We start from the raw sequence: 20,240 nt of genomic DNA, 5'->3' as shown, positions 1-20,240 counted from the left end.
AATGCCTACAGCACACGGTATTCCCAGCCGGTCACCCGTCCAAGTACTAACCGTGCCATACTGACTTTAAGTTCTGTGATCGGACGAGAACTGGTGCTTTCTCAGTGGTATGGCCGTAAACGATAGAACTGTGTAACATCTATCTATTATATAACAGTCCTGTCAGTACCTCGATAACAAAAAGGAAATGCCTACAGCACACGGTATTCCGAAGCGGTCACCCATCCAAGTACTTACCGCGCCCTACTGAGCTTAACTTCGGTGATCGAACAAGAACCGGTGCTTTCTAAGTGGTATGGCCGTAGACGATAGAACTGTGTAAGATCTATCTATTATATAACAGTCCTGTGAGTACTTCGATGACAAAAAGGAAATGCCTACAGCACACGGTATTCCCAGGCGGTCACCCATCCAAGTACTAACCGCGCCCTACTGAGCTTAACTTCTGTGATCGGACGAGAACCGGTGCTTTCTCAGTGGTATGGTCGTAGACGACAGAGATCTTTAAGATCTATCTATTATATAACAGTCCTGTGAGTACCTCGATAACAAAAAGGAAATGCCTACAGCACACGGTATTCCCAGGCGGTCACCCATCCAAGTACTAACCGTGCCCTACTGAGCTTAACTACGGTGATCGGACGAGAACCGGTGCTTTCTCAGTGGTATGGCCGTAGACGACAGAACTGTGTAAGAAATAGATTTTATATAACAGTCCTGTGAGTACTTTGGTAACAAAAAGGAAATGCCTACAGCACACGGTATTCCGAAGCGGTCACCCATCCAAGTACTTACCGCGCCCTACTGAGCTTAACTTCGGTGATCGGACGAGAACCGGTGCTTTCTAAGTGGTATGGCCGTAGACGATAGAACTGTGTAAGATCTATCTATTATATAACAGTCCTGTGAGTACTTCGATGACAAAAAGGAAATGCCTACAGCACACGGTATTCCCAGGCGGTCACCCATCCAAGTACTAACCGCGCCCTACTGAGCTTAACTTCGGTGATCGGACGAGAACCGGTGCTTTCTCAGTGGTATGGCCGTAGACGACAGAACTGTGTAAGAAATATATATTATATAACAGTCCTGTGAGTACTTCGATGACAAAAAGGAAATGCCTACAGCACACGGTATTCCCAGGCGGTCACCCATCCAAGTACTAACCGCGCCCTACTGAGCTTAACTTCGGTGATCGGACGAGAACCGGTGCTTTCTCAGTGGTATGGCCGTAGACGATAGAACTGTTTAAGATCTATCTATTATATAACAGTCCTGTGAGTACCTCGATAACAAAAAGGAAATGCCTACAGCACACGGTATTCCCAGGCGGTCACCCGTCCAAGTACTAACCGTGCCCTACTGACTTTAAGTTCTGTGATCGGACGAGAACTGGTGCTTTCTCAGTGGTATGGCCGTAAACGATAGAACTGTGTAACATCTATCTATTATATAACAGTCCTGTCAGTACCTCGATAACAAAAAGGAAATGCCTACAGCACACGGTATTCCGAAGCGGTCACCCATCCAAGTACTTACCGCGCCCTACTGAGCTTAACTTCGGTGATCGGACGAGAACCGGTGCTTTCTCAGTGGTATGGTCGTAGACGACAGAACTGTTTAAGATCTATCTATTATATAACAGTCCTGTGAGTACCTCGATAACAAAAAGGAAATGCCTACAGCACACGGTATTCCCAGGCGGTCACCCATCCAAGTACTAACCGTGCCCTACTGAGCTTAACTACGGTGATCGGACGAGAACCGGTGCTTTCTCAGTGGTATGGCCGTAGACGACAGAACTGTGTAAGAAATAGATTTTATATAACAGTCCTGTGAGTACTTTGGTAACAAAAAGGAAATGACTACAGCACACGGTATTCCGAAGCGGTCACCCATCCAAGTACTTACCGCGCCCTACTGAGCTTAACTTCGGTGATCGAACGAGAACCGGTGCTTTCTAAGTGGTATGGCCGTAGCAGATAGAACTGTGTAATATTTATCTATTATATAACAGTCCTGTGAGTACTTCGATGACAAAAAGGAAATGCCTACAGCACACGGTATTCCCAGGCGGTCACCCATCCAAGTACTAACCGCGCCCTACTGAGCTTAACTTCGGTTATCGGACGAGAACCGGTGCTTTCTCAGTGGTATGGCCGTAGACGACAGAACTGTGTAAGAAATATATATTATATAACAGTCCTGTGAGTACTTCGATGACAAAAAGGAAATGCCTACAGCACACGGTATTCCCAGGCGGTCACCCATCCAAGTACTAACCGCGCCCTACTGAGCTTAACTTCGGTGATCGGACGAGAACCGGTGCTTTCTCAGTGGTATGGCCGTAGACGATAGAACTGTTTAAGATCTATCTATTATATAACAGTCCTGTGAGTACCTCGATAACAAAAAGGAAATGCCTACAGCACACGGTATTCCCTGGCGGTCACCCGTCCAAGTACTAACCGTGCCCTAGTGAGCTTAACTACGGTGATCGGACGAGAACCGGTGCTTTCTCAGTGGTATGGCCGTAGACGACAGAACTGTGTAAGAAATAGATTTGATATAACAGTCCTGTGAGTACTTCGGTAACAAAAAGGAAATGCCTACAGCACACGGTATTCCGAAGCGGTCACCCATCCAAGTACTTACCGCGCCCTACTGAGCTTAACTTCGGTGATCGGACGAGAACCGGTGCTTTCTCAGTGGTATGGCTGTAGTCGATAGAACTGTGTAAGATCTATCTATTATATAACAGTCCTGTTAGTACTTCGAAAACAAAAAGGAAATGCCTACAGCACACGGTATTACCAGGCGGTCACCCGTCCAAGTACTAACCGTGCCCTACTGAGCTTAACTTCGGTGATCGGACGAGAACCGGTGCTTTCTCAGTGGTATGGCCGTAGACGATACAACTGTGTAAGATCTATCTATTATATAACAGTCCTGTGAGTACTTCGGTAACAAAAAGGAAATGCCTACAGCACACTGTATTCCGAAGCGGTCACCCATCCAAGTACTTACCGCTCCCTACTGAGCTTAACTTCGGTGATCGGACGAGAACCGGTGCTTTCTAAGTGGTATGGCCGTAGACGATAGAACTGTGTAAGATCTATCTATTATATAACAGTCCTGTGAGTACTTCGATGACAAAAAGGAAATGCCTACAGCACACGGTATTCCCAGGCGGTCACCCATCCAAGTACTAACCGCGCCCTACTGAGCTTAACTTCGGTGATCGGACGAGAACCGGTGCTTTCTCAGTGGTATGGCCGTAGACGACAGAACTGTGTAAGAAATATATATTATATAACAGTCCTGTGAGTACTTCGATGACAAAAAGGAAATGCCTACAGCACACGGTATTCCCAGGCGGTCACCCATCCGATTACTAACCGCGCCCTACTGAGCTTAACTTCGGTGATCGGACGAGAACCGGTGCTTTCTCAGTGGTATGGCCGTAGACGATAGAACTGTTTAAGATCTATCTATTATATAACAGTCCTGTGAGTACCTCGATAACAAAAAGGAAATGCCTACAGCACACGGTATTCCCAGGCGGTCACCCGTCCAAGTACTAACCGTGCCCTACTGACTTTAAGTTCTGTGATCGGACGAGAACTGGTGCTTTCTCAGTGGTATGGCCGTAAACGATAGAACTGTGTAACATCTATCTATTATATAACAGTCCTGTCAGTACCTCGATAACAAAAAGGAAATGCCTACAGCACACGGTATTCCGAAGCGGTCACCCATCCAAGTACTTACCGCGCCCTACTGAGCTTAACTTCGGTGATCGGACGAGAACCGGTGCTTTCTAAGTGGTATGGCCGTAGACGATAGAACTGTGTAAGATCTATCTATTATATAACAGTCCTGTGAGTACTTCGATGACAAAAAGGAAATGCCTACAGCACACGGTATTCCCAGGCGGTCACCCATCCAAGTACTAACCGCGCCCTACTGAGCTTAACTTCTGTGATCGGACGAGAACCGGTGCTTTCTCAGTGGTATGGTCGTAGACGACAGAGATCTTTAAGATCTATCTATTATATAACAGTCCTGTGAGTACCTCGATAACAAAAAGGAAATGCCTACAGCACACGGTATTCCCAGGCGGTCACCCATCCAAGTACTAACCGTGCCCTACTGAGCTTAACTACGGTGATCGGACGAGAACCGGTGCTTTCTCAGTGGTATGGCCGTAGACGACAGAACTGTGTAAGAAATAGATTTTATATAACAGTCCTGTGAGTACTTTGGTAACAAAAAGGAAATGCCTACAGCACACGGTATTCCGAAGCGGTCACCCATCCAAGTACTTACCGCGCCCTACTGAGCTTAACTTCGGTGATCGGACGAGAACCGGTGCTTTCTAAGTGTTATGGCCGTAGACGATAGAACTGTGTAAGATCTATCTATTATATAACAGTCCTGTGAGTACTTCGATGACAAAAAGGAAATGCCTACAGCACACGGTATTCCCAGGCGGTCACCCATCCAAGTACTAACCGCGCCCTACTGAGCTTAACTTCGGTGATCGGACGAGAACCGGTGCTTTCTCAGTGGTATGGCCGTAGACGACAGAACTGTGTAAGAAATATATATTATATAACAGTCCTGTGAGTACTTCGATGACAAAAAGGAAATGCCTACAGCACACGGTATTCCCAGGCGGTCACCCATCCAAGTACTAACCGCGCCCTACTGAGCTTAACTTCGGTGATCGGGCGAGAACCGGTGCTTTCTCAGTGGTATGGCCGTAGACGATAGAACTGTTTAAGATCTATCTATTATATAACAGTCCTGTGAGTACCTCGATAACAAAAAGGAAATGCCTACAGCACACGGTATTCCCAGGCGGTCACCCGTCCAAGTACTAACCGTGCCCTACTGACTTTAAGTTCTGTGATCGGACGAGAACTGGTGCTTTCTCAGTGGTATGGCCGTAAACGATAGAACTGTGTAACATCTATCTATTATATAACAGTCCTGTCAGTACCTCGATAACAAAAAGGAAATGCCTACAGCACACGGTATTCCGAAGCGGTCACCCATCCAAGTACTTACAGGGCCCTAATGAGCTTAACTTCGGTGATCGGACGAGAACCGGTGCTTTCTAAGTGGTATGGCCGTAGACGATAGAACTGTGTAAGATCTATCTATTATCTAACAGTCCTGTGAGTACTTAAATGACAAAAAGGAAATGCCTACAGCACACGGTATTCCCAGGCGGTCACCCATCCAAGTACTAACAGCGCCCTACTGAGCTTAACTTCGGTGATCGGACGAGAACCGGTGCTTTCTCAGTGGTATGGTCGTAGACGACAGAACTGTTTAAGATCTATCTATTATATAACAGTCCTGTGAGTACCTCGATAACAAAAAGGAAATGCCTACAGCACACGGTATTCCCAGGCGGTCACCCATCCAAGTACTAACCGTGCCCTACTGAGCTTAACTACGGTGATCGGACGAGAACCGGTGCTTTCTCAGTGGTATGGCCGTAGACGACAGAACTGTGTAAGAAATATATTTTATATAACAGTCCTGTGAGTACTTCGGTAACAAAAAGTAAATGCCTACAGCACACGGTATTCCCAGGCGGTCACCCGTCCAAGTACTAACCGTGCCCTACTGAGCTTAACTACGGTAATCGGACGAGAACCGGTGCTTTCTCAGTGGTATGGCCGTAGACGACAGAACTGTGTAAGAAATAGATTTTATATAACAGTCCTGTGAGTACTTCGGTAACAAAAAGGAAATGCCTACAGCACACGGTATTCCGAAGAGGTCACACATCCAAGTACTTACCGCGCCCTACTGAGCTTAACTTCGGTGATCGGACGAGAACCGGTGCTTTCTAAGTGGTATGGCCGTAGACGATAGAACTGTGTAAGATCTATCTATTAAATAACAGTCCTGTTAGTACTTCGATGACAAAAAGGAAATGCCTACAGCACACGGTATTCCCAGGCGGTCACCCATCCAAGTACTAACCGCGCCCTACTGAGCTTAACTTCGGTGATCGGACGAGAACCGGTGCTTTCTCAGTGGTATGGCCGTAGACGACAGAACTGTGTAAGAAATATATATTATATAACAGTCCTGTGAGTACTTCGATGACAAAAAGGAAATGCCTACAGCACACGGTATTCCCAGGCGGTCACCCATCCAAGTACTAACCACGCCCTACTGAGCTTAACTTCGGTGAGCGGACGAGAACCGGTGCTTTCTCAGTGGTATGGCCGTAGACGATAGAACTGTGTAAGATCTATCTATTATATAACAGTCCTGTTAGTACTTCGAAAACAAAAAGTAAATGCCTACAGCACACGGTATTCCCAGGCGGTCACCCATCCAAGTACTAACCGCGCCCTACTGAGCTTAACTTCGGTGATCGGACGAGAACCGGTGCTTTCTCAGTGGTATGGCCGTAGACGATAGAACTGTTTAAGATCTATCTATTATATAACAGTCCTGTGAGTACCTCGATAACAAAAAGGAAATGCCTACAGCACACGGTATTCCCAGGCGGTCACCCGTCCAAGTACTAACCGTGCCCTACTGACTTTAAGTTCTGTGATCGGACGAGAACTGGTGCTTTCTCAGTGGTATGGCCGTAAACGATAGAACTGTGTAACATCTATCTATTATATAACAGTCCTGTCAGTACCTCGATAACAAAAAGGAAATGCCTACAGCACACGGTATTCCGAAGCGGTCACCCATCCAAGTACTTACCGCGCCCTAATGAGCTTAACTTCGGTGATCGGACGAGAACCGGTGCTTTCTAAGTGGTATGGCCGTAGACGATAGAACTGTGTAAGATCTATCTATTATAGAACAGTCCTGTGAGTACTTCGATGACAAAAAGGAAATGCCTACAGCACACGGTATTCCCAGGAGGTCACCCATCCAAGTACTAACCGCGCCCTACTGAGCTTAACTTCGGTGATCGGACGAGAACCGGTGCTTTCTCAGTGGTAAGGTCGTAGACGACAGAACTGTTTAAGATCTATCTATTATATAACAGTCCTGTGAGTACCTCGATAACAAAAAGGAAATGCCTACAGCACACGGTATTCCCAGGCGGTCACCCATCCAAGTACTAACCGTGCCCTACTGAGCTTAACTACGGTGATCGGACGAGAACCGGTGCTTTCTCAGTGGTATGGCCGTAGACGACAGAACTGTGTAAGAAATAGATTTTATATAACAGTCCTGTGAGTACTTTGGTAACAAAAAGGAAATGCCTACAGCACACGGTATTCCCAGGCGGTCACCCATCCAAGTACTAACCGCGCCCTACTGAGCTTAACTTCGGTGATCGGACGAGAACCGGTGCTTTCTCAGTGGTATGGCCGTAGACGATAGAACTGTGTAAGATCTATCTATTATATAACAGTCCTGTTAGTACTTCGAAAACAAAAAGTAAATGCCTACAGTACACCGTATTCCCAGGCGGTTACCCATCCAAGTACTAACCGCGCCCTACTGAGCTTAACTTCGGTGATCGGACGAGAACCGGTGCTTTCTCAGTGGTATGGCCGTAGACGATAGAACTGTTTAAGATCTATCTATTATATAACAGTCCTGTGAGTACCTCGATAACAAAAAGGAAATGCCTACAGCACACGGTATTCCCAGGCGGTCACCCGTCCAAGTACTAACCGTGCCCTACTGACTTTAAGTTCTGTGATCGGACGAGAACTGGTGCTTTCTCAGTGGTATGGCCGTAAACGATAGAACTGTGTAACATCTATCTATTATATAACAGTCCTGTCAGTACCTCGATAACAAAAAGGAAATGCCTACAGCACACGGTATTCCGAAGCGGTCACCCATCCAAGTACTTACCGCGCCCTAATAAACTTAACTTCGGTGATCGGACGAGAACCGGTGCTTTCTAAGTGGTATGGCCGTAAACGATAGAACTGTGTAAGATCTATCTATTATATAACAGTCCTGTGAGTACTTCGATGACAAAAAGGAAATGCCTACAGCACACGGTATTCCCAGGAGGTCACCCATCCAAGTACTAACCGCGCCCTACTGAGCTTAACTTCGGTGATCGGACGAGAACCGGTGCTTTCTCAGTGGTAAGGTCGTAGACGACAGAACTGTTTAAGATCTATCTATTATATAACAGTCCTGTGAGTACCTCGATAACAAAAAGGAAATGCCTACAGCACACGGTATTCCCAGGCGGTCACCCATCCAAGTACTAACCGTGCCCTACTGAGCTTAACTACGGTGATCGGACGAGAACCGGTGCTTTCTCAGTGGTATGGCCGTAGACGACAGAACTGTGTAAGAAATAGATTTTATATAACAGTCCTGTGAGTACTTTGGTAACAAAAAGGAAATGCCTACAGCACACGGTATTCCGAAGCGGTCACCCATCCAAGTACTTACCGCGCCCTACTGAGCTTAACTTCGGTGATCGGACGAGAACCGGTGCTTTCTAAGTGGTATGGCCGTAGACGATAGAACTGTGTAAGATCTATCTATTATATAACAGTCCTGTGAGTACTTCGATGACATAAAGGAAATGCCTACAAGCACACGGTATTCCCAGGCGGTCACCCATCCAAGTACTAACCGCGCCCTACTGAGCTTAACTTCGGTGATCGGACGAGAACCGGTGCTTTCTCAGTGGTATGGCCGTAGACGACAGAACTGTGTAAGAAATATATATAATATAACAGTCCTGTGAGTACTTCGATGACAAAAAGGAAATGCCTACAGCACACGGTATTACCAGGCGGTCACCCATCCAAGTACTAACCGCGCCCTACTGAGCTTAACTTCGGTGATCGGACGAGAACCGGTGCTTTCTCAGTGGTATGGCCGTAGACGATAGAACTGTGTAAGATCTATCTATTATATAACAGTCCTGTTAGTATTTCGAAAACAAAAAGGAAATGCCTACAGCACACGGTATTCCCAGGCGGTCACCCATCCAAGTACTAACCGCGCCCTACTGAGCTTAACTTCAGTGATCGGACAAGAACCGGAGCTTTCTCAGTGGTATGGCCGTAGACGATAGAACTGTTTAAGATCTATCTATTATATAACAGTCCTGTGAGTACCTCGATAACAAAAAGGAAATGCCTACAGCACACGGTATTCCCAGGCGGTAACCCGTCCAAGTACTAATCGTGCCCTACTGACTTTAAGTTCTGTGATCGGACGAGAACTGGTGCTTTCTCAGTGGTATGGCCGTAAACGATAGAACTGTGTAACATCTATCTATTATATAACAGTCCTGTCAGTACCTCGATAACAAAAAGGAAATGCCTACAGCACACGGTATTCCGAAGCGGTCACCCATCCAAGTACTTACAGCGCCCTACTGAGCTTAACTTTGGTGATCGGACGAGAACCGGTGCTTTCTAAGTGGTATGGCCGTAGACGATAGAACTGTGTAAGATCTATCTATTATATAACAGTCCTGTGAGTACTTCGATGACAAAAAGGAAATGCCTACAGCACACGGTATTCCCAGGCGGTCACCCATCCAAGTACTAACCGCGCCCTACTGAGCTTAACTTCGGTGATCGGACGAGAACCGGTGCTTTCTCAGTGGTATGGTCGTAGACGACAGAACTGTTTAAGATCTATGTATTATATAACAGTCCTGTGAGTACCTCGATAACAAAAAGGAAATGCCTACAGCACACGGTATTCCCAGGCGGTCACCCATCCAAGTACTAACCGTGCCCTACTGAGCTTAACTACGGTGATCGGACGAGAACCGGTGCTTTCTCAGTGGTATGGCCGTAAACGACAGAACTGTGTAAGAAATAGATTTTATATAACAGTCCTGTGAGTACTTTGGTAACAAAAAGGAAATGGCTACAGCACACGGTATTCCGAAACGGTCACCCATCCAAGTACTTACCGCGCCCTACTGAGCTTAACTTCGGTGATCGGACGAGAACCGGAGCTTTCTAAGTGGTATGGCCGTAGACGATAGAACTGTGTAAGAAATATATATTATTTAACAGTCCTGTGAGTACTTCGATGACAAAAAGGAAATGCCTACAGCACACGGTATTCCTAGGCGGTCACCCATCCAAGTACTAACCGCGCCCTACTGAGCTTAACTTCGGTGATCGGACGAGAACCGGTGCTTTCTCAGTGGTATGGCCGTAGACGATAGAACTGTTTAAGATCTATCTATTATATAAGAGTCCTGTGAGTACCTCGATAACAAAAAGGAAATGCCTACAGCACACGGTATTCCCAGGCGGTCACCCGTCCAAGTACTAACCGTGCCCTACTGACTTTAAGTTCTGTGATCGGACGAGAACTGGTGCTTTCTCAGTGGTATGGCCGTAAACGATAGAACTGTGTAACATCTATCTATTATATAACAGTCCTGTCAGTACCTCGATAACAAAAAGGAAATGCCTACAGCACACGGTATTCCGAAGCGGTCACCCATCCAAGTACTTACCGCGCCCTAATAAACTTAACTTCGGTGATCGGACGAGAACCGGTGCTTTCTAAGTGGTATGGCCGTAGACGATAGAACTGTGTAAGATCTATCTATTATATAACAGTCCTGTGAGTACTTCGATGACAAAAAGGAAATGCCTACAGCACACGGTATTCCCAGGAGGTCACCCATCCAAGTACTAACCGCGCCCTACTGAGCTTAACTTCGGTGATCGGACGAGAACCGGTGCTTTCTCAGTGGTAAGGTCGTAGACGACAGAACTGTTTAAGATCTATCTATTATATAACAGTCCTGTGAGTACCTCGATAACAAAAAGGAAATGCCTACAGCACACGGTATTCCCAGGCGGTCACCCATCCAAGTACTAACCGTGCCCTACTGAGCTTAACTACGGTGATCGGACGAGAACCGGTGCTTTCTCAGTGGTATGGCCGTAGACGACAGAACTGTGTAAGAAATAGATTTTATATAACAGTCCTGTGAGTACTTTGGTAACAAAAAGGAAATGCCTACAGCACACTGTATTCCGAAGCGGTCACCCATCCAAGTACTTACCGCGCCCTAATGAGCTTAACTTCGGTGATCGGACGAGAACCGGTGCTTTCTAAGTGGTATGGCCGTAGACGATAGAACTGTGTAAGATCTATCTATTATATAACAGTCCTGTGAGTACTTCGATGACATAAAGGAAATGCCTACAAGCACACGGTATTCCCAGGCGGTCACCCATCCAAGTACTAACCGCGCCCTACTGAGCTTAACTTCGGTGATCGGACGAGAACCGGTGCTTTCTCAGTGGTATGGCCGTAGACGACAGAACTGTGTAAGAAATATATATAATATAACAGTCCTGTGAGTACTTCGATGACAAAAAGGAAATGCCTACAGCACACTTCATTACCAGGCGGTCACCCATCCAAGTACTAACCGCGCCCTACTGAGCTTAACTTCGGTGATCGGACGAGAACCGGTGCTTTCTCAGTGGTATGGCCGTAGACGATAGAACTGTGTAAGATCTATCTATTATATAACAGTCCTGTTAGTATTTCGAAAACAAAAAGGAAATGCCTACAGCACACGGTATTCCCAGGCGGTCACCCATCCAAGTACTAACCGCGCCCTACTGAGCTTAACTTCAGTGATCGGACAAGAACCGGAGCTTTCTCAGTGGTATGGCCGTAGACGATAGAACTGTTTAAGATCTATCTATTATATAACAGTCCTGTGAGTACCTCGATAACAAAAAGGAAATGCCTACAGCACACGGTATTCCCAGGCGGTAACCCGTCCAAGTACTAACCGTGCCCTACTGACTTTAAGTTCTGTGATCGGACGAGAACTGGTGCTTTCTCAGTGTTATGGCCGTAAACGATAGAACTGTGTAACATCTATCTATTATATAACAGTCCTGTCAGTACCTCGATAACAAAAAGGAAATGCCTACAGCACACGGTATTCCGAAGCGGTCACCCATCCAAGTACTTACCGCGCCCTACTGAGCTTAACTTTGGTGATCGGACGAGAACCGGTGCTTTCTAAGTGGTATGGCCGTAGACGATAGAACTGTGTAAGATCTATCTATTATATAACAGTCCTGTGAGTACTTTGATGACAAAAAGGAAATGCCTACAGCACACGGTATTCCCAGGCGGTCACCCATCCAAGTACTAACCGCGCCCTACTGAGCTTAACTTCGGTGATCGGACGAGAACCGGTGCTTTCTCAGTGGTATGGTCGTAGACGACAGAACTGTTTAAGATCTATGTATTATATAACAGTCCTGTGAGTACCTCGATAACAAAAAGGAAATGCCTACAGCACACGGTATTCCCAGGCGGTCACCCATCCAAGTACTAACCGTGCCCTACTGAGCTTAACTACGGTGATCGGACGAGAACCGGTGCTTTCTCAGTGGTATGGCCGTAAACGACAGAACTGTGTAAGAAATAGATTTTATATAACAGTCCTGTGAGTACTTTGGTAACAAAAAGGAAATGGCTACAGCACACGGTATTCCGAAGCGGTCACCCATCCAAGTACTTACCGCGCCCTACTGAGCTTAACTTCGGTGATCGGACGAGAACCGGTGCTTTCTAAGTGGTATGGCCGTAGACGATAGAACTGTGTAAGAAATATATATTATTTAACAGTCCTGTGAGTACTTCGATGACAAAAAGGAAATGCCTACAGCACACGGTATTCCTAGGCGGTCACCCATCCAAGTACTAACCGCGCCCTACTGAGCTTAACTTCGGTGATCGGACGAGAACCGGTGCTTTCTCAGTGGTATGGCCGTAGACGATAGAACTGTTTAAGATCTATCTATTATATAAGAGTCCTGTGAGTACCTCGATAACAAAAAGGAAATGCCTACAGCACACGGTATTCCCAGGCGGTCACCCGTCCAAGTACTAACCTTGCCATACTGACTTTAAGTTCTGTGATCGGACGAGAACTGGTGCTTTCTCAGTGGTATGGCCGTAAACGATAGAACTGTGTAACATCTATCTATTATATAACAGTCCTGTCAGTACCTCGATAACAAAAAGGAAATGCCTACAGCACACGGTATTCCGAAGCGGTCACCCATCCAAGTACTTACCCCGCCCTACTGAGCTTAACTTCGGTGATCGGACGAGAACCGGTGCTTTCTAAGTGGTATGGCCGTAGACAATAGAACTGTGTAAGATCTATCTATTATATAACAGTCCTGTGAGTACTTCGATGACAAAAAGGAAATGCCTACAGCACACGGTATTCCCAGGCGGTCACCCATCCAAGTACTAACCGCTCCCTACTGAGCTTAAATTCGGTGATCGGACGAGAACCGGTGCTTTCTCAGTGGTATGGTCGTAGACGACAGAACTGTTTAAGATCTATCTATTATATAACAGTCCTGTGAGTACCTCGATAACAAAAAGGAAATGCCTACAGCACACGGTATTCCGAAGCGGTCACCCATCCAAGTACTTACCGCGCCCTACTGAGCTTAACTTCGGTGATCGGACGAGAACCGGTGCTTTCTAAGTGGTATGGCCGTAGACGATAGAACTGTGTAAGATCTATCTATTATATAACAGTCCTGTGAGTACTTCGATGACAAAAAGGAAATACCTACAGCACACGGTATTCCCAGGCGGTCACCCATCCAAGTACTAACCGCGCCCTACTGAGATTAACTTCGGTGATCGGACGAGAACCGGTGCTTTCTCAGTGGTATGGCCGTAGACGACAGAACTGTGTAAGAAATATATATTATATAACAGTCCTGTGAGTACTTCGATGACAAAAAGGAAATGCCTACAGCACACGGTATTCCCAGGCAATCACCCATCAAAGTACTAACCGCGCCCTACTGAGCTTAACTTCGGTGATCGGACGAGAACCGGTGCTTTCTCAGTGGTATGGCCGTAGACGATAGAACTGTGTAAGATCTATCTATTATATAACAGTCCTGTGAGTACTTCGGTAACAAAAAGGAAATGCCTACAGCACACGGTATTTCCTGGCGGTCACCCGTCCAAGTACTAACCGTGGCCTAATGAGCTTAACTACGGTAATCGGACGAGAACCGGTGCTTTCTCAGTGGTATGGCCGTAGACGACAGAACTGAGTAAGAAATAGATTTTATATAACAGTCCTGTGAGTACTTCGGTAACAAAAAGGAAATGCCTACAGCACACGGTATTCCGAAGCGGTCACCCATCCAAGTACTTACCTCGCACTACTGAGCTTAACTTCGGTGATCGGACGAGAACCGGTGCTTTCTCAGTGGTATGGCCGTAGACGACAGAACTGTTTAAGATCTATCTATTATATAACAGTCCTGTGAGTACCACGATAACAAAAAGGAAATGCCTACAGCACACGGTATTCCCAGGCGGTCACCCATCCAAGTACTAACCGTGCCCTACTGAGCTTATCTACGGTGATCGGACGAGAACCGGTGCTTTCTCAGTGGTATGGCCGTAGACGACAGAACTGTGTAAGAAATAGATTTTATATAACAGTCCTGTGAGTACTTTGGTAACAAAAAGGAAATGCCTACAGCACACGGTATTCCGAAGCGGTCACCCATCCAAGTACTTAACGCGCCCTACTGAGCTTAACTTCGGTGATCGGACGAGAACCGGTGCTTTCTAAGTGGTATGGCCGTAGACGATAGAACTGTGTAAGATCTATCTATTATATAACAGTCCTGTGAGTACTTCGATGACAAAAAGGAAATGCCTACAGCACACGGTATTCCCAGGCGGTCACCCATCCAAGTACTAACCGCGCCCTACTGAGCTTAACTTCGGTGATCGGACGAGAACCGGTGCTTTCTCAGTAATATGGCCGTAGACGACAGAACTGTTTAAGAAATATATATTATATAACAGTCCTGTGAGTACTTCGATGACAAAAAGGAAATGCCTACAGCACACGGTATTCCCAGGCGGTCACCCATCCAAGTACTAACCGCGCCCTACTGAGCTTAACTTCGGTGATCGGACGAGAACCGGTGCTTTCTCAGTGGTATGGCCGTAAACGATAGAACTGTGTAACATCTATCTATTATATAACAGTCCTGTGAGTACCTCGATAACAAAAAGGAAATGCCAACAGCACACGGTATTCCGAAGCGGTCACCCGTCCAAGTACTAACCGTTCCCTACTGACTTTAAGTTCTGTGATCGGACGAGAACTGGTGCTTTCTCAGTGGTATGGCCGTAAACGATAGAACTGTTTAAGATCTATCTATTATATAACAGTCCTGTGAGTACCTCGATAACAAAAAGGAAATGCCTACAGCACACGGTATTCCCAGGCGGTCACCCGTCCAAGTACTAACCGTGCCCTACTGACTTTAAGTTCTGTGATCGGACGAGAACTGGTGCTTTCTCAGTGGTATGGCCGTAAACGATAGAACTGTGTAACATCTATCTATTATATAACAGTCCTGTGAGTACCTCGATAACAAAAAGGAAATGCCTACAGCACACGGTATTCCGAAGCGGTCACCCGTCCAAGTACTAACCGTGCCCTACTGACTTTAAGTTCTGTGATCGGACGAGAACCGGTGCTTTCTAAGTGGTATGGCCGTAGACGATAGAACTGTGTAAGATCTATCTATTATCTAACAGTCCTGTGAGTACTTCGATGACAAAAAGGAAATGCCTACAGCACACGGTATTCCCAGGCGGTCACCCATCCAAGTACTAACCGCGCCCTACTGAGCTTAACTTCGGTGATCGGACGAGAACCGGTGCTTTCTCAGTGGTATGGTCATAGACGACAGAACTGTTTAAGATCTATCTATTATATAACAGTCCTGTGAGTACTTCGATAACAAAAAGGAAATGCCTACAACACACGGTATTCCCAGGCGGTCACCCATCCAAGTACTAACCGTGCCCTACTGAGCTTAACTACGGTGATCGGACGAGAACCGGTGCTTTCTCAGTGGTATGGCCGTAGATGACAGAACTGTGTAAGAAATAGATTTTATATAACAGTCCTGTGAGTACTTTGGTAACAAAAAGGAAATGCCTACAGCACACGGTATTCTGAAGCGGTCACCCATCCAAGTACTTACCGCGCCCTACTGAGCTTAACTTCGGTGATCGGACGAGAACCGGTGCTTTCTAAGTGGTATGGCCGTAGACGATAGAACTGTGTAAGATCTATCTATTATATAACAGTCCTGTGAGTACTTCGATGACAAAAAGGAAATGCCTACAGCACACGGTATTCCCAGGCGGTCACCCATCCAAGTACTAACCGCGCCCTACTGAGCTTAACTTCGGTGATCGGACGAGAATCGGTGCTTTCTCAGTGGTATGGACGTAGACGACAGAACTGTGTAAGAAATATATATTATATAACAGCCTGTGAGTACTTCGATGACAAAAAGGAAATGCCTACAGCACACGGTATTCCTAAGCGGTCACCCATCCAAGTACTTACCGTGCCCTACTGAGCTTAACTTCGGTGATGCGACGAGAACCGGTGCTTTCTAAGTGGTATGGCCGTAGACGATAGAACTGTGTAAGATCTATCTATTATATAACAGTCCTGTGAGTACTTCGATGACAAAAAGGAAATGCCTACAGCACACGGTATTCCCAGGCGGTCACCCATCCAAGTACTAACCGCGCCCTACTGAGCTTAAATTCGGTGATCGGACGAGAACCGGTGCTTTCTCAGTGGTATGGTCGTAGACGACAGAACTGTTTAAGATCTATCTATTATATAACAGTCCTGTGAGTACCTCGATAACAAAAAGGAAATGCCTACAGCACACGGTATTCCCAGGCGGTCACCCATCCAAGTACTAACCGTGCCCTACTGAGCTTAACTACGGTGATCGGACGAGAACCGGTGCTTTCTCAGTGGTATGGCCGTAGACGACAGAACTGTGTAAGAAATAGATTTTATATAACAGTCCTGTGAGCACTTTGGTAACAAAAAGGAAATGCCTACAGCACACGGTATTCCGAAGCGGTCACTCATCCAAGTACTTACCGCGCCCTACTGAGCTTAACTTCGGTGATCGGACGAGAACCGGTGCTTTCTAAGTGGTATGGCCGTAGACGATAGAACTGTGTAAGATCTATCTATTATATAACAGTCCTGTGAGTACTTCGATGACAAAAAGGAAATGCCTACAGCACACGGTATTCCCAGGCGGTCACCCATCCAAGTACTAACCGCGCCCTACTGAGCTTAACTTCGGTGATCGGACGAGAACCGTTGCTTTCTAAGTGGTATGGCCGTAGACGATAGAACTGTGTAAGATCTATCTATTATATAACAGTCCTGTGAGTACTTCGATGACAAAAAGGAAATGCCTACAGCACACGGTATTCCCAGGCGGTCACCCATCCAAGTACTTACCGTGCCCTACTGAGCTTAACTTCGGTGATGGGACGAGAACCGGTGCTTTCTAAGTGGTATGGCCGTAGACGATAGAACTGTGTAAGATCTATCTATTATATAACAGTCCTGTGAGTACTTCGATGACAAAAAGGAAATGCCTACAGCACACGGTATTCCCAGGCGGTCACCCATCCAAGTACTAACCGCGCCCTACTGAGCCTAACTTCGGTGATCGGACGAGAACCGGTGCTTTCTCAGTGGTATGGCCGTAGACGATAGAACTGTTTAAGATCTATCTATTATATAAGAGTCCTGTGAGTACCTCGATAACAAAAAGGAAATGCCTACAGCACACGGTATTCCCAGGCGGTCACCCGTCCAAGTACTAACCGTGCCATACTGACTTTAAGTTCTGTGATCGGACGAGAACTGGTGCTTTCTCAGTGGTATGGCCGTAAACGATAGAACTGTGTAACATCTATCTATTATATAACAGTCCTGTCAGTACCTCGATAACAAAAAGGAAATGCCTACAGCACACGGTATTCCGAAGCGGTCACCCATCCAAGTACTTACCCCGCCCTACTGAGCTTAACTTCGGTGATCGGACGAGAACCGGTGCTTTCTAAGTGGTATGGCCGTAGACAATAGAACTGTGTAAGAGCTATCTATTATATAACAGTCCTGTGAGTACTTCGATGACAAAAAGGAAATGCCTACAGCACACGGTATTCCCAGGCGGTCACCCATCCAAGTACTAACCGCTCCCTACTTATCTTAAATTCGGTGATCGGACGAGAACCGGTGCTTTCTCAGTGGTATGGTCGTAGACGACAGAACTGTTTAAGATCTATCTATTATATAACAGTCCTGTGAGTACCTCGATAACAAAAAGGAAATGCCTACAGCACACGGTATTCCGAAGCGGTCACCCATCCAAGTACTTACCGCGCCCTACTGAGCTTAACTTCGGTGATCGGACGAGAACCGGTGCTTTCTAAGTGGTATGGCCGTAGACGATAGAACTGTGTAAGATCTATCTATTATATAACAGTCCTGTGAGTACTTCGATGACAAAAAGGAAATACCTACAGCACACGGTATTCCCAGGCGGTCACCCATCCAAGTACTAACCGCGCCCTACTGAGCTTAACTTCGGTGATCGGACGAGAACCGGTGCTTTCTCAGTGGTATGGCCGTAGACGACAGAACTGTGTAAGAAATATATATTATATAACAGTCCTGTGAGTACTTCGATGACAAAAAGGAAATGCTTACAGCACACGGTATTCCGAAGCGGTCACTCATCCAAGTACTTACCGCGCCCTACTGAGCTTAACTTCGGTGATCGGACGAGAACCGGTGCTTTCTAAGTGGTATGGCCGTAGACGATAGAACTGTGTAAGATCTATCTATTATATAACAGTCCTGTGAGTACTTCGATGACAAAAAGGAAATGCCTACAGCACACGGTATTCCCAGGCGGTCACCCATCCAAGTACTAACCGCGCCCTACTGAGCTTAACTTCGGTGATCGGACGAGAACCGTTGCTTTCTAAGTGGTATGGCCGTAGACGATAGAACTGTGTAAGATCTATCTATTATATAACAGTCCTGTGAGTACTTCGATGACAAAAAGGAAATGCCTACAGCACACGGTATTCCGAAGCGGTCACCCATCCAAGTACTTACCGTGCCCTACTGAGCTTAACTTCGGTGATGGGACGAGAACCGGTGCTTTCTAAGTGGTATGGCCGTAGACGATAGAACTGTGTAAGATCTATCTATTATATAACAGTCCTGTGAGTACTTCGATGACAAAAAGGAAATGCCTACAGCACACGGTATTCCCAGGCGGTCACCCATCCAAGTACTAACCGCGCCCTACTGAGCTTAAATTCGGTGATCTGACGAGAACCGGTGCTTTCTCAATGGTATGGTCGTAGACGACAGAACTGTTTAAGATCTATCTATTATATAACAGTCCTGTGAGTACCTCGATAACAAAAAGGAAATGCCTACAGCACACGGTATTCCCAGGCGGTCACCCATCCAAGTACTAACCGTGCCCTACTGAGCTTAACTACGGTGATCGGACGAGAACCGGTGCTTTCTCAGTGGTATGGCCGTAGACGACAGAACTGTGTAAGAAATAGATTTTATATAACAGTCCTGTGAGCACTTTTGTAACAAAAAGGAAATGCCTACAGCACACGGTATTCCGAAGCGGTCACCCATCCAAGTACTTACCGCGCCCTACTGAGCTTAACTTCGGTGATGGGACGAGAACCGGTGCTTTCTAAGTGGTATGGCCGTAGACGATAGAACTGTGTAAGAAATATATATTATATAACAGTCCTGTGAGTACTTCGATGACAAAAAGGAAATGCCTACAGCACACGGTATTCCGAAGCGGTCACCCATCCAAGTACTTACCGCGCCCTACTGAGCTTAACTTCGGTGATCGGACGAGAACCGGTGCTTTCTAAGTGGTATGGCCGTAGACGATAGAACTGTGTAAGATCTATCTATTATATAACAGTCCTGTAAGTACTTCGATGACAAAAAGGAAATGCCTACAGCACACGGTATTCCCAGGCGGTCACCCATCCAAGTACTAGCCGTGCCCTACTGAGCTTAACTACGGTAATCGGACGAGAACCGGTGCTTTCTCAGTGGTATGGCCGTAGACGACAGAACTGTATAAGAAATAGATTTGATATAACAGTCCTGTGAGTACTTCGGTAACAAAAAGGAAATGCCTACAGCACACGGTATTCCGAAGCGGTCACCCATCCAAGTACTTACCGCGCCCTACTGAGCTTAACTTCGATGATCGGACGAGAACCGGTGCCTTCTCAGTGGTATGGCCGTAGACGATAGAACTGTGTAAGGTCTATCTATTATA

The 20,240-nt window shown here is 46.3% G+C and overlaps 90 non-coding genes and 19 pseudogenes across 90 annotated transcripts; all 109 read right to left on the bottom strand.

Moving 5' to 3' along the window:
- Positions 1–2: 2 nt before the first annotated feature.
- On the bottom strand, positions 3–121 carry LOC125567043 (annotated as a pseudogene).
- A 67-nt stretch (positions 122–188) lies between these two features.
- Positions 189–307, bottom strand: LOC125566229. The gene has a single exon (XR_007311236.1). It is a non-coding gene; the product is annotated as a 5S ribosomal RNA (ribosomal RNA).
- Positions 308–374: 67 nt separating this feature from the next.
- Positions 375–493, bottom strand: LOC125565118. Its single transcript, XR_007310135.1, has one exon. It is a non-coding gene; the product is annotated as a 5S ribosomal RNA (ribosomal RNA).
- A 67-nt stretch (positions 494–560) lies between these two features.
- LOC125563348 lies at positions 561–679 on the bottom strand. Its single transcript, XR_007308367.1, has one exon. It is a non-coding gene; the product is annotated as a 5S ribosomal RNA (ribosomal RNA).
- Positions 680–746: 67 nt separating this feature from the next.
- Positions 747–865, bottom strand: LOC125565510. Its single transcript, XR_007310524.1, has one exon. It is a non-coding gene; the product is annotated as a 5S ribosomal RNA (ribosomal RNA).
- A 67-nt stretch (positions 866–932) lies between these two features.
- Positions 933–1,051, bottom strand: LOC125564775. Its single transcript, XR_007309794.1, has one exon. It is a non-coding gene; the product is annotated as a 5S ribosomal RNA (ribosomal RNA).
- Positions 1,052–1,118: 67 nt separating this feature from the next.
- Positions 1,119–1,237, bottom strand: LOC125564763. Its single transcript, XR_007309783.1, has one exon. It is a non-coding gene; the product is annotated as a 5S ribosomal RNA (ribosomal RNA).
- Positions 1,238–1,304: 67 nt separating this feature from the next.
- On the bottom strand, positions 1,305–1,423 carry LOC125566680 (annotated as a pseudogene).
- A 67-nt stretch (positions 1,424–1,490) lies between these two features.
- On the bottom strand, positions 1,491–1,609 carry LOC125565267. Its single transcript, XR_007310282.1, has one exon. It is a non-coding gene; the product is annotated as a 5S ribosomal RNA (ribosomal RNA).
- A 67-nt stretch (positions 1,610–1,676) lies between these two features.
- LOC125563347 lies at positions 1,677–1,795 on the bottom strand. Its single transcript, XR_007308366.1, has one exon. It is a non-coding gene; the product is annotated as a 5S ribosomal RNA (ribosomal RNA).
- A 67-nt stretch (positions 1,796–1,862) lies between these two features.
- On the bottom strand, positions 1,863–1,981 carry LOC125566048. Its single transcript, XR_007311055.1, has one exon. It is a non-coding gene; the product is annotated as a 5S ribosomal RNA (ribosomal RNA).
- Positions 1,982–2,048: 67 nt separating this feature from the next.
- Positions 2,049–2,167, bottom strand: LOC125564147. The gene has a single exon (XR_007309167.1). It is a non-coding gene; the product is annotated as a 5S ribosomal RNA (ribosomal RNA).
- Positions 2,168–2,234: 67 nt separating this feature from the next.
- Positions 2,235–2,353, bottom strand: LOC125564753. Its single transcript, XR_007309772.1, has one exon. It is a non-coding gene; the product is annotated as a 5S ribosomal RNA (ribosomal RNA).
- A 67-nt stretch (positions 2,354–2,420) lies between these two features.
- Positions 2,421–2,539, bottom strand: LOC125565837. The gene has a single exon (XR_007310845.1). It is a non-coding gene; the product is annotated as a 5S ribosomal RNA (ribosomal RNA).
- A 67-nt stretch (positions 2,540–2,606) lies between these two features.
- Positions 2,607–2,725, bottom strand: LOC125564820. Its single transcript, XR_007309838.1, has one exon. It is a non-coding gene; the product is annotated as a 5S ribosomal RNA (ribosomal RNA).
- Positions 2,726–2,792: 67 nt separating this feature from the next.
- LOC125564946 lies at positions 2,793–2,911 on the bottom strand. The gene has a single exon (XR_007309964.1). It is a non-coding gene; the product is annotated as a 5S ribosomal RNA (ribosomal RNA).
- A 67-nt stretch (positions 2,912–2,978) lies between these two features.
- Positions 2,979–3,097, bottom strand: LOC125566591 (annotated as a pseudogene).
- Positions 3,098–3,164: 67 nt separating this feature from the next.
- On the bottom strand, positions 3,165–3,283 carry LOC125564741. The gene has a single exon (XR_007309760.1). It is a non-coding gene; the product is annotated as a 5S ribosomal RNA (ribosomal RNA).
- Positions 3,284–3,350: 67 nt separating this feature from the next.
- On the bottom strand, positions 3,351–3,469 carry LOC125564625. The gene has a single exon (XR_007309644.1). It is a non-coding gene; the product is annotated as a 5S ribosomal RNA (ribosomal RNA).
- A 67-nt stretch (positions 3,470–3,536) lies between these two features.
- LOC125566679 lies at positions 3,537–3,655 on the bottom strand (annotated as a pseudogene).
- A 67-nt stretch (positions 3,656–3,722) lies between these two features.
- Positions 3,723–3,841, bottom strand: LOC125565509. Its single transcript, XR_007310523.1, has one exon. It is a non-coding gene; the product is annotated as a 5S ribosomal RNA (ribosomal RNA).
- Positions 3,842–3,908: 67 nt separating this feature from the next.
- On the bottom strand, positions 3,909–4,027 carry LOC125565116. Its single transcript, XR_007310133.1, has one exon. It is a non-coding gene; the product is annotated as a 5S ribosomal RNA (ribosomal RNA).
- Positions 4,028–4,094: 67 nt separating this feature from the next.
- LOC125563346 lies at positions 4,095–4,213 on the bottom strand. The gene has a single exon (XR_007308365.1). It is a non-coding gene; the product is annotated as a 5S ribosomal RNA (ribosomal RNA).
- Positions 4,214–4,280: 67 nt separating this feature from the next.
- Positions 4,281–4,399, bottom strand: LOC125566276. Its single transcript, XR_007311283.1, has one exon. It is a non-coding gene; the product is annotated as a 5S ribosomal RNA (ribosomal RNA).
- A 67-nt stretch (positions 4,400–4,466) lies between these two features.
- Positions 4,467–4,585, bottom strand: LOC125564728. Its single transcript, XR_007309747.1, has one exon. It is a non-coding gene; the product is annotated as a 5S ribosomal RNA (ribosomal RNA).
- A 67-nt stretch (positions 4,586–4,652) lies between these two features.
- On the bottom strand, positions 4,653–4,771 carry LOC125563988. Its single transcript, XR_007309007.1, has one exon. It is a non-coding gene; the product is annotated as a 5S ribosomal RNA (ribosomal RNA).
- A 67-nt stretch (positions 4,772–4,838) lies between these two features.
- Positions 4,839–4,957, bottom strand: LOC125566678 (annotated as a pseudogene).
- A 67-nt stretch (positions 4,958–5,024) lies between these two features.
- On the bottom strand, positions 5,025–5,143 carry LOC125566764 (annotated as a pseudogene).
- Positions 5,144–5,210: 67 nt separating this feature from the next.
- On the bottom strand, positions 5,211–5,329 carry LOC125565316. The gene has a single exon (XR_007310330.1). It is a non-coding gene; the product is annotated as a 5S ribosomal RNA (ribosomal RNA).
- A 67-nt stretch (positions 5,330–5,396) lies between these two features.
- LOC125563345 lies at positions 5,397–5,515 on the bottom strand. Its single transcript, XR_007308364.1, has one exon. It is a non-coding gene; the product is annotated as a 5S ribosomal RNA (ribosomal RNA).
- Positions 5,516–5,582: 67 nt separating this feature from the next.
- LOC125564929 lies at positions 5,583–5,701 on the bottom strand. Its single transcript, XR_007309947.1, has one exon. It is a non-coding gene; the product is annotated as a 5S ribosomal RNA (ribosomal RNA).
- A 67-nt stretch (positions 5,702–5,768) lies between these two features.
- On the bottom strand, positions 5,769–5,887 carry LOC125566261. The gene has a single exon (XR_007311268.1). It is a non-coding gene; the product is annotated as a 5S ribosomal RNA (ribosomal RNA).
- Positions 5,888–5,954: 67 nt separating this feature from the next.
- LOC125564717 lies at positions 5,955–6,073 on the bottom strand. Its single transcript, XR_007309736.1, has one exon. It is a non-coding gene; the product is annotated as a 5S ribosomal RNA (ribosomal RNA).
- Positions 6,074–6,140: 67 nt separating this feature from the next.
- LOC125563725 lies at positions 6,141–6,259 on the bottom strand. The gene has a single exon (XR_007308745.1). It is a non-coding gene; the product is annotated as a 5S ribosomal RNA (ribosomal RNA).
- A 67-nt stretch (positions 6,260–6,326) lies between these two features.
- On the bottom strand, positions 6,327–6,445 carry LOC125564706. Its single transcript, XR_007309725.1, has one exon. It is a non-coding gene; the product is annotated as a 5S ribosomal RNA (ribosomal RNA).
- Positions 6,446–6,512: 67 nt separating this feature from the next.
- On the bottom strand, positions 6,513–6,631 carry LOC125566675 (annotated as a pseudogene).
- Positions 6,632–6,698: 67 nt separating this feature from the next.
- LOC125566188 lies at positions 6,699–6,817 on the bottom strand. The gene has a single exon (XR_007311195.1). It is a non-coding gene; the product is annotated as a 5S ribosomal RNA (ribosomal RNA).
- A 67-nt stretch (positions 6,818–6,884) lies between these two features.
- Positions 6,885–7,003, bottom strand: LOC125564618. The gene has a single exon (XR_007309637.1). It is a non-coding gene; the product is annotated as a 5S ribosomal RNA (ribosomal RNA).
- Positions 7,004–7,070: 67 nt separating this feature from the next.
- On the bottom strand, positions 7,071–7,189 carry LOC125563343. Its single transcript, XR_007308362.1, has one exon. It is a non-coding gene; the product is annotated as a 5S ribosomal RNA (ribosomal RNA).
- Positions 7,190–7,256: 67 nt separating this feature from the next.
- Positions 7,257–7,375, bottom strand: LOC125564695. Its single transcript, XR_007309714.1, has one exon. It is a non-coding gene; the product is annotated as a 5S ribosomal RNA (ribosomal RNA).
- Positions 7,376–7,442: 67 nt separating this feature from the next.
- LOC125565374 lies at positions 7,443–7,561 on the bottom strand. Its single transcript, XR_007310387.1, has one exon. It is a non-coding gene; the product is annotated as a 5S ribosomal RNA (ribosomal RNA).
- Positions 7,562–7,628: 67 nt separating this feature from the next.
- LOC125566674 lies at positions 7,629–7,747 on the bottom strand (annotated as a pseudogene).
- Positions 7,748–7,814: 67 nt separating this feature from the next.
- On the bottom strand, positions 7,815–7,933 carry LOC125566466. The gene has a single exon (XR_007311475.1). It is a non-coding gene; the product is annotated as a 5S ribosomal RNA (ribosomal RNA).
- Positions 7,934–8,000: 67 nt separating this feature from the next.
- LOC125564616 lies at positions 8,001–8,119 on the bottom strand. The gene has a single exon (XR_007309635.1). It is a non-coding gene; the product is annotated as a 5S ribosomal RNA (ribosomal RNA).
- A 67-nt stretch (positions 8,120–8,186) lies between these two features.
- Positions 8,187–8,305, bottom strand: LOC125563342. The gene has a single exon (XR_007308361.1). It is a non-coding gene; the product is annotated as a 5S ribosomal RNA (ribosomal RNA).
- A 67-nt stretch (positions 8,306–8,372) lies between these two features.
- On the bottom strand, positions 8,373–8,491 carry LOC125565507. Its single transcript, XR_007310521.1, has one exon. It is a non-coding gene; the product is annotated as a 5S ribosomal RNA (ribosomal RNA).
- Positions 8,492–8,558: 67 nt separating this feature from the next.
- LOC125564868 lies at positions 8,559–8,678 on the bottom strand. Its single transcript, XR_007309886.1, has one exon. It is a non-coding gene; the product is annotated as a 5S ribosomal RNA (ribosomal RNA).
- A 67-nt stretch (positions 8,679–8,745) lies between these two features.
- Positions 8,746–8,864, bottom strand: LOC125564567. The gene has a single exon (XR_007309586.1). It is a non-coding gene; the product is annotated as a 5S ribosomal RNA (ribosomal RNA).
- A 67-nt stretch (positions 8,865–8,931) lies between these two features.
- LOC125565170 lies at positions 8,932–9,050 on the bottom strand. Its single transcript, XR_007310186.1, has one exon. It is a non-coding gene; the product is annotated as a 5S ribosomal RNA (ribosomal RNA).
- A 67-nt stretch (positions 9,051–9,117) lies between these two features.
- On the bottom strand, positions 9,118–9,236 carry LOC125566814 (annotated as a pseudogene).
- A 67-nt stretch (positions 9,237–9,303) lies between these two features.
- On the bottom strand, positions 9,304–9,422 carry LOC125566516. Its single transcript, XR_007311525.1, has one exon. It is a non-coding gene; the product is annotated as a 5S ribosomal RNA (ribosomal RNA).
- Positions 9,423–9,489: 67 nt separating this feature from the next.
- On the bottom strand, positions 9,490–9,608 carry LOC125563846. Its single transcript, XR_007308865.1, has one exon. It is a non-coding gene; the product is annotated as a 5S ribosomal RNA (ribosomal RNA).
- A 67-nt stretch (positions 9,609–9,675) lies between these two features.
- Positions 9,676–9,794, bottom strand: LOC125563665. The gene has a single exon (XR_007308685.1). It is a non-coding gene; the product is annotated as a 5S ribosomal RNA (ribosomal RNA).
- A 67-nt stretch (positions 9,795–9,861) lies between these two features.
- Positions 9,862–9,980, bottom strand: LOC125566137. The gene has a single exon (XR_007311144.1). It is a non-coding gene; the product is annotated as a 5S ribosomal RNA (ribosomal RNA).
- Positions 9,981–10,047: 67 nt separating this feature from the next.
- LOC125563589 lies at positions 10,048–10,166 on the bottom strand. The gene has a single exon (XR_007308608.1). It is a non-coding gene; the product is annotated as a 5S ribosomal RNA (ribosomal RNA).
- A 67-nt stretch (positions 10,167–10,233) lies between these two features.
- On the bottom strand, positions 10,234–10,352 carry LOC125566673 (annotated as a pseudogene).
- Positions 10,353–10,419: 67 nt separating this feature from the next.
- Positions 10,420–10,538, bottom strand: LOC125566325. The gene has a single exon (XR_007311332.1). It is a non-coding gene; the product is annotated as a 5S ribosomal RNA (ribosomal RNA).
- Positions 10,539–10,605: 67 nt separating this feature from the next.
- Positions 10,606–10,724, bottom strand: LOC125564615. The gene has a single exon (XR_007309634.1). It is a non-coding gene; the product is annotated as a 5S ribosomal RNA (ribosomal RNA).
- Positions 10,725–10,791: 67 nt separating this feature from the next.
- On the bottom strand, positions 10,792–10,910 carry LOC125563341. Its single transcript, XR_007308360.1, has one exon. It is a non-coding gene; the product is annotated as a 5S ribosomal RNA (ribosomal RNA).
- Positions 10,911–10,977: 67 nt separating this feature from the next.
- LOC125566581 lies at positions 10,978–11,096 on the bottom strand (annotated as a pseudogene).
- Positions 11,097–11,163: 67 nt separating this feature from the next.
- On the bottom strand, positions 11,164–11,283 carry LOC125564867. Its single transcript, XR_007309885.1, has one exon. It is a non-coding gene; the product is annotated as a 5S ribosomal RNA (ribosomal RNA).
- A 67-nt stretch (positions 11,284–11,350) lies between these two features.
- On the bottom strand, positions 11,351–11,469 carry LOC125566320. Its single transcript, XR_007311327.1, has one exon. It is a non-coding gene; the product is annotated as a 5S ribosomal RNA (ribosomal RNA).
- A 67-nt stretch (positions 11,470–11,536) lies between these two features.
- On the bottom strand, positions 11,537–11,655 carry LOC125565169. The gene has a single exon (XR_007310185.1). It is a non-coding gene; the product is annotated as a 5S ribosomal RNA (ribosomal RNA).
- A 67-nt stretch (positions 11,656–11,722) lies between these two features.
- On the bottom strand, positions 11,723–11,841 carry LOC125567035 (annotated as a pseudogene).
- A 67-nt stretch (positions 11,842–11,908) lies between these two features.
- Positions 11,909–12,027, bottom strand: LOC125565982. Its single transcript, XR_007310990.1, has one exon. It is a non-coding gene; the product is annotated as a 5S ribosomal RNA (ribosomal RNA).
- Positions 12,028–12,094: 67 nt separating this feature from the next.
- Positions 12,095–12,213, bottom strand: LOC125563844. Its single transcript, XR_007308863.1, has one exon. It is a non-coding gene; the product is annotated as a 5S ribosomal RNA (ribosomal RNA).
- A 67-nt stretch (positions 12,214–12,280) lies between these two features.
- On the bottom strand, positions 12,281–12,399 carry LOC125563663. Its single transcript, XR_007308683.1, has one exon. It is a non-coding gene; the product is annotated as a 5S ribosomal RNA (ribosomal RNA).
- A 67-nt stretch (positions 12,400–12,466) lies between these two features.
- Positions 12,467–12,585, bottom strand: LOC125565824. Its single transcript, XR_007310833.1, has one exon. It is a non-coding gene; the product is annotated as a 5S ribosomal RNA (ribosomal RNA).
- A 67-nt stretch (positions 12,586–12,652) lies between these two features.
- On the bottom strand, positions 12,653–12,771 carry LOC125563588. Its single transcript, XR_007308607.1, has one exon. It is a non-coding gene; the product is annotated as a 5S ribosomal RNA (ribosomal RNA).
- Positions 12,772–12,838: 67 nt separating this feature from the next.
- Positions 12,839–12,957, bottom strand: LOC125566891 (annotated as a pseudogene).
- A 67-nt stretch (positions 12,958–13,024) lies between these two features.
- LOC125565257 lies at positions 13,025–13,143 on the bottom strand. Its single transcript, XR_007310272.1, has one exon. It is a non-coding gene; the product is annotated as a 5S ribosomal RNA (ribosomal RNA).
- A 67-nt stretch (positions 13,144–13,210) lies between these two features.
- On the bottom strand, positions 13,211–13,329 carry LOC125566247. The gene has a single exon (XR_007311254.1). It is a non-coding gene; the product is annotated as a 5S ribosomal RNA (ribosomal RNA).
- Positions 13,330–13,396: 67 nt separating this feature from the next.
- On the bottom strand, positions 13,397–13,515 carry LOC125565506. The gene has a single exon (XR_007310520.1). It is a non-coding gene; the product is annotated as a 5S ribosomal RNA (ribosomal RNA).
- A 67-nt stretch (positions 13,516–13,582) lies between these two features.
- LOC125564329 lies at positions 13,583–13,701 on the bottom strand. Its single transcript, XR_007309348.1, has one exon. It is a non-coding gene; the product is annotated as a 5S ribosomal RNA (ribosomal RNA).
- Positions 13,702–13,768: 67 nt separating this feature from the next.
- On the bottom strand, positions 13,769–13,887 carry LOC125564772. Its single transcript, XR_007309791.1, has one exon. It is a non-coding gene; the product is annotated as a 5S ribosomal RNA (ribosomal RNA).
- A 67-nt stretch (positions 13,888–13,954) lies between these two features.
- Positions 13,955–14,073, bottom strand: LOC125566786 (annotated as a pseudogene).
- A 67-nt stretch (positions 14,074–14,140) lies between these two features.
- On the bottom strand, positions 14,141–14,259 carry LOC125565684. Its single transcript, XR_007310695.1, has one exon. It is a non-coding gene; the product is annotated as a 5S ribosomal RNA (ribosomal RNA).
- Positions 14,260–14,326: 67 nt separating this feature from the next.
- LOC125564072 lies at positions 14,327–14,445 on the bottom strand. The gene has a single exon (XR_007309091.1). It is a non-coding gene; the product is annotated as a 5S ribosomal RNA (ribosomal RNA).
- Positions 14,446–14,512: 67 nt separating this feature from the next.
- Positions 14,513–14,631, bottom strand: LOC125565920. The gene has a single exon (XR_007310928.1). It is a non-coding gene; the product is annotated as a 5S ribosomal RNA (ribosomal RNA).
- Positions 14,632–14,698: 67 nt separating this feature from the next.
- Positions 14,699–14,817, bottom strand: LOC125564513. The gene has a single exon (XR_007309532.1). It is a non-coding gene; the product is annotated as a 5S ribosomal RNA (ribosomal RNA).
- Positions 14,818–14,884: 67 nt separating this feature from the next.
- On the bottom strand, positions 14,885–15,003 carry LOC125563509. Its single transcript, XR_007308528.1, has one exon. It is a non-coding gene; the product is annotated as a 5S ribosomal RNA (ribosomal RNA).
- Positions 15,004–15,070: 67 nt separating this feature from the next.
- On the bottom strand, positions 15,071–15,189 carry LOC125567095 (annotated as a pseudogene).
- Positions 15,190–15,256: 67 nt separating this feature from the next.
- LOC125566672 lies at positions 15,257–15,375 on the bottom strand (annotated as a pseudogene).
- Positions 15,376–15,442: 67 nt separating this feature from the next.
- On the bottom strand, positions 15,443–15,561 carry LOC125567019 (annotated as a pseudogene).
- Positions 15,562–15,628: 67 nt separating this feature from the next.
- LOC125564246 lies at positions 15,629–15,747 on the bottom strand. Its single transcript, XR_007309265.1, has one exon. It is a non-coding gene; the product is annotated as a 5S ribosomal RNA (ribosomal RNA).
- Positions 15,748–15,814: 67 nt separating this feature from the next.
- LOC125564648 lies at positions 15,815–15,933 on the bottom strand. The gene has a single exon (XR_007309667.1). It is a non-coding gene; the product is annotated as a 5S ribosomal RNA (ribosomal RNA).
- A 67-nt stretch (positions 15,934–16,000) lies between these two features.
- On the bottom strand, positions 16,001–16,119 carry LOC125565757. Its single transcript, XR_007310768.1, has one exon. It is a non-coding gene; the product is annotated as a 5S ribosomal RNA (ribosomal RNA).
- A 67-nt stretch (positions 16,120–16,186) lies between these two features.
- On the bottom strand, positions 16,187–16,305 carry LOC125565683. Its single transcript, XR_007310694.1, has one exon. It is a non-coding gene; the product is annotated as a 5S ribosomal RNA (ribosomal RNA).
- A 66-nt stretch (positions 16,306–16,371) lies between these two features.
- On the bottom strand, positions 16,372–16,490 carry LOC125566546. The gene has a single exon (XR_007311555.1). It is a non-coding gene; the product is annotated as a 5S ribosomal RNA (ribosomal RNA).
- A 67-nt stretch (positions 16,491–16,557) lies between these two features.
- Positions 16,558–16,676, bottom strand: LOC125565227. The gene has a single exon (XR_007310242.1). It is a non-coding gene; the product is annotated as a 5S ribosomal RNA (ribosomal RNA).
- A 67-nt stretch (positions 16,677–16,743) lies between these two features.
- LOC125563340 lies at positions 16,744–16,862 on the bottom strand. Its single transcript, XR_007308359.1, has one exon. It is a non-coding gene; the product is annotated as a 5S ribosomal RNA (ribosomal RNA).
- Positions 16,863–16,929: 67 nt separating this feature from the next.
- Positions 16,930–17,048, bottom strand: LOC125566238. The gene has a single exon (XR_007311245.1). It is a non-coding gene; the product is annotated as a 5S ribosomal RNA (ribosomal RNA).
- A 67-nt stretch (positions 17,049–17,115) lies between these two features.
- On the bottom strand, positions 17,116–17,234 carry LOC125565133. Its single transcript, XR_007310150.1, has one exon. It is a non-coding gene; the product is annotated as a 5S ribosomal RNA (ribosomal RNA).
- A 67-nt stretch (positions 17,235–17,301) lies between these two features.
- Positions 17,302–17,420, bottom strand: LOC125566042. The gene has a single exon (XR_007311049.1). It is a non-coding gene; the product is annotated as a 5S ribosomal RNA (ribosomal RNA).
- A 67-nt stretch (positions 17,421–17,487) lies between these two features.
- Positions 17,488–17,606, bottom strand: LOC125564238. The gene has a single exon (XR_007309258.1). It is a non-coding gene; the product is annotated as a 5S ribosomal RNA (ribosomal RNA).
- Positions 17,607–17,673: 67 nt separating this feature from the next.
- On the bottom strand, positions 17,674–17,792 carry LOC125566937 (annotated as a pseudogene).
- Positions 17,793–17,859: 67 nt separating this feature from the next.
- On the bottom strand, positions 17,860–17,978 carry LOC125565256. The gene has a single exon (XR_007310271.1). It is a non-coding gene; the product is annotated as a 5S ribosomal RNA (ribosomal RNA).
- Positions 17,979–18,045: 67 nt separating this feature from the next.
- On the bottom strand, positions 18,046–18,164 carry LOC125566785 (annotated as a pseudogene).
- A 67-nt stretch (positions 18,165–18,231) lies between these two features.
- On the bottom strand, positions 18,232–18,350 carry LOC125565505. Its single transcript, XR_007310519.1, has one exon. It is a non-coding gene; the product is annotated as a 5S ribosomal RNA (ribosomal RNA).
- Positions 18,351–18,417: 67 nt separating this feature from the next.
- On the bottom strand, positions 18,418–18,536 carry LOC125563529. The gene has a single exon (XR_007308548.1). It is a non-coding gene; the product is annotated as a 5S ribosomal RNA (ribosomal RNA).
- A 67-nt stretch (positions 18,537–18,603) lies between these two features.
- LOC125566517 lies at positions 18,604–18,722 on the bottom strand. The gene has a single exon (XR_007311526.1). It is a non-coding gene; the product is annotated as a 5S ribosomal RNA (ribosomal RNA).
- A 67-nt stretch (positions 18,723–18,789) lies between these two features.
- On the bottom strand, positions 18,790–18,908 carry LOC125565132. Its single transcript, XR_007310149.1, has one exon. It is a non-coding gene; the product is annotated as a 5S ribosomal RNA (ribosomal RNA).
- A 67-nt stretch (positions 18,909–18,975) lies between these two features.
- LOC125566434 lies at positions 18,976–19,094 on the bottom strand. Its single transcript, XR_007311442.1, has one exon. It is a non-coding gene; the product is annotated as a 5S ribosomal RNA (ribosomal RNA).
- A 67-nt stretch (positions 19,095–19,161) lies between these two features.
- On the bottom strand, positions 19,162–19,280 carry LOC125565877. The gene has a single exon (XR_007310886.1). It is a non-coding gene; the product is annotated as a 5S ribosomal RNA (ribosomal RNA).
- Positions 19,281–19,347: 67 nt separating this feature from the next.
- Positions 19,348–19,466, bottom strand: LOC125563339. The gene has a single exon (XR_007308358.1). It is a non-coding gene; the product is annotated as a 5S ribosomal RNA (ribosomal RNA).
- A 67-nt stretch (positions 19,467–19,533) lies between these two features.
- On the bottom strand, positions 19,534–19,652 carry LOC125566488. Its single transcript, XR_007311497.1, has one exon. It is a non-coding gene; the product is annotated as a 5S ribosomal RNA (ribosomal RNA).
- A 67-nt stretch (positions 19,653–19,719) lies between these two features.
- LOC125565504 lies at positions 19,720–19,838 on the bottom strand. The gene has a single exon (XR_007310518.1). It is a non-coding gene; the product is annotated as a 5S ribosomal RNA (ribosomal RNA).
- A 67-nt stretch (positions 19,839–19,905) lies between these two features.
- On the bottom strand, positions 19,906–20,024 carry LOC125564566. The gene has a single exon (XR_007309585.1). It is a non-coding gene; the product is annotated as a 5S ribosomal RNA (ribosomal RNA).
- A 67-nt stretch (positions 20,025–20,091) lies between these two features.
- On the bottom strand, positions 20,092–20,210 carry LOC125565836. Its single transcript, XR_007310844.1, has one exon. It is a non-coding gene; the product is annotated as a 5S ribosomal RNA (ribosomal RNA).
- Positions 20,211–20,240: the final 30 nt, after the last annotated feature.

Source organism: Nematostella vectensis, chromosome 5, assembly GCF_932526225.1.
Source record: "Nematostella vectensis chromosome 5, jaNemVect1.1, whole genome shotgun sequence".
In the NCBI taxonomy this organism is placed as follows: domain Eukaryota; kingdom Metazoa; phylum Cnidaria; class Anthozoa; order Actiniaria; family Edwardsiidae; genus Nematostella; species Nematostella vectensis.
This window is presented reverse-complemented; position numbering and strand designations above follow the sequence as displayed.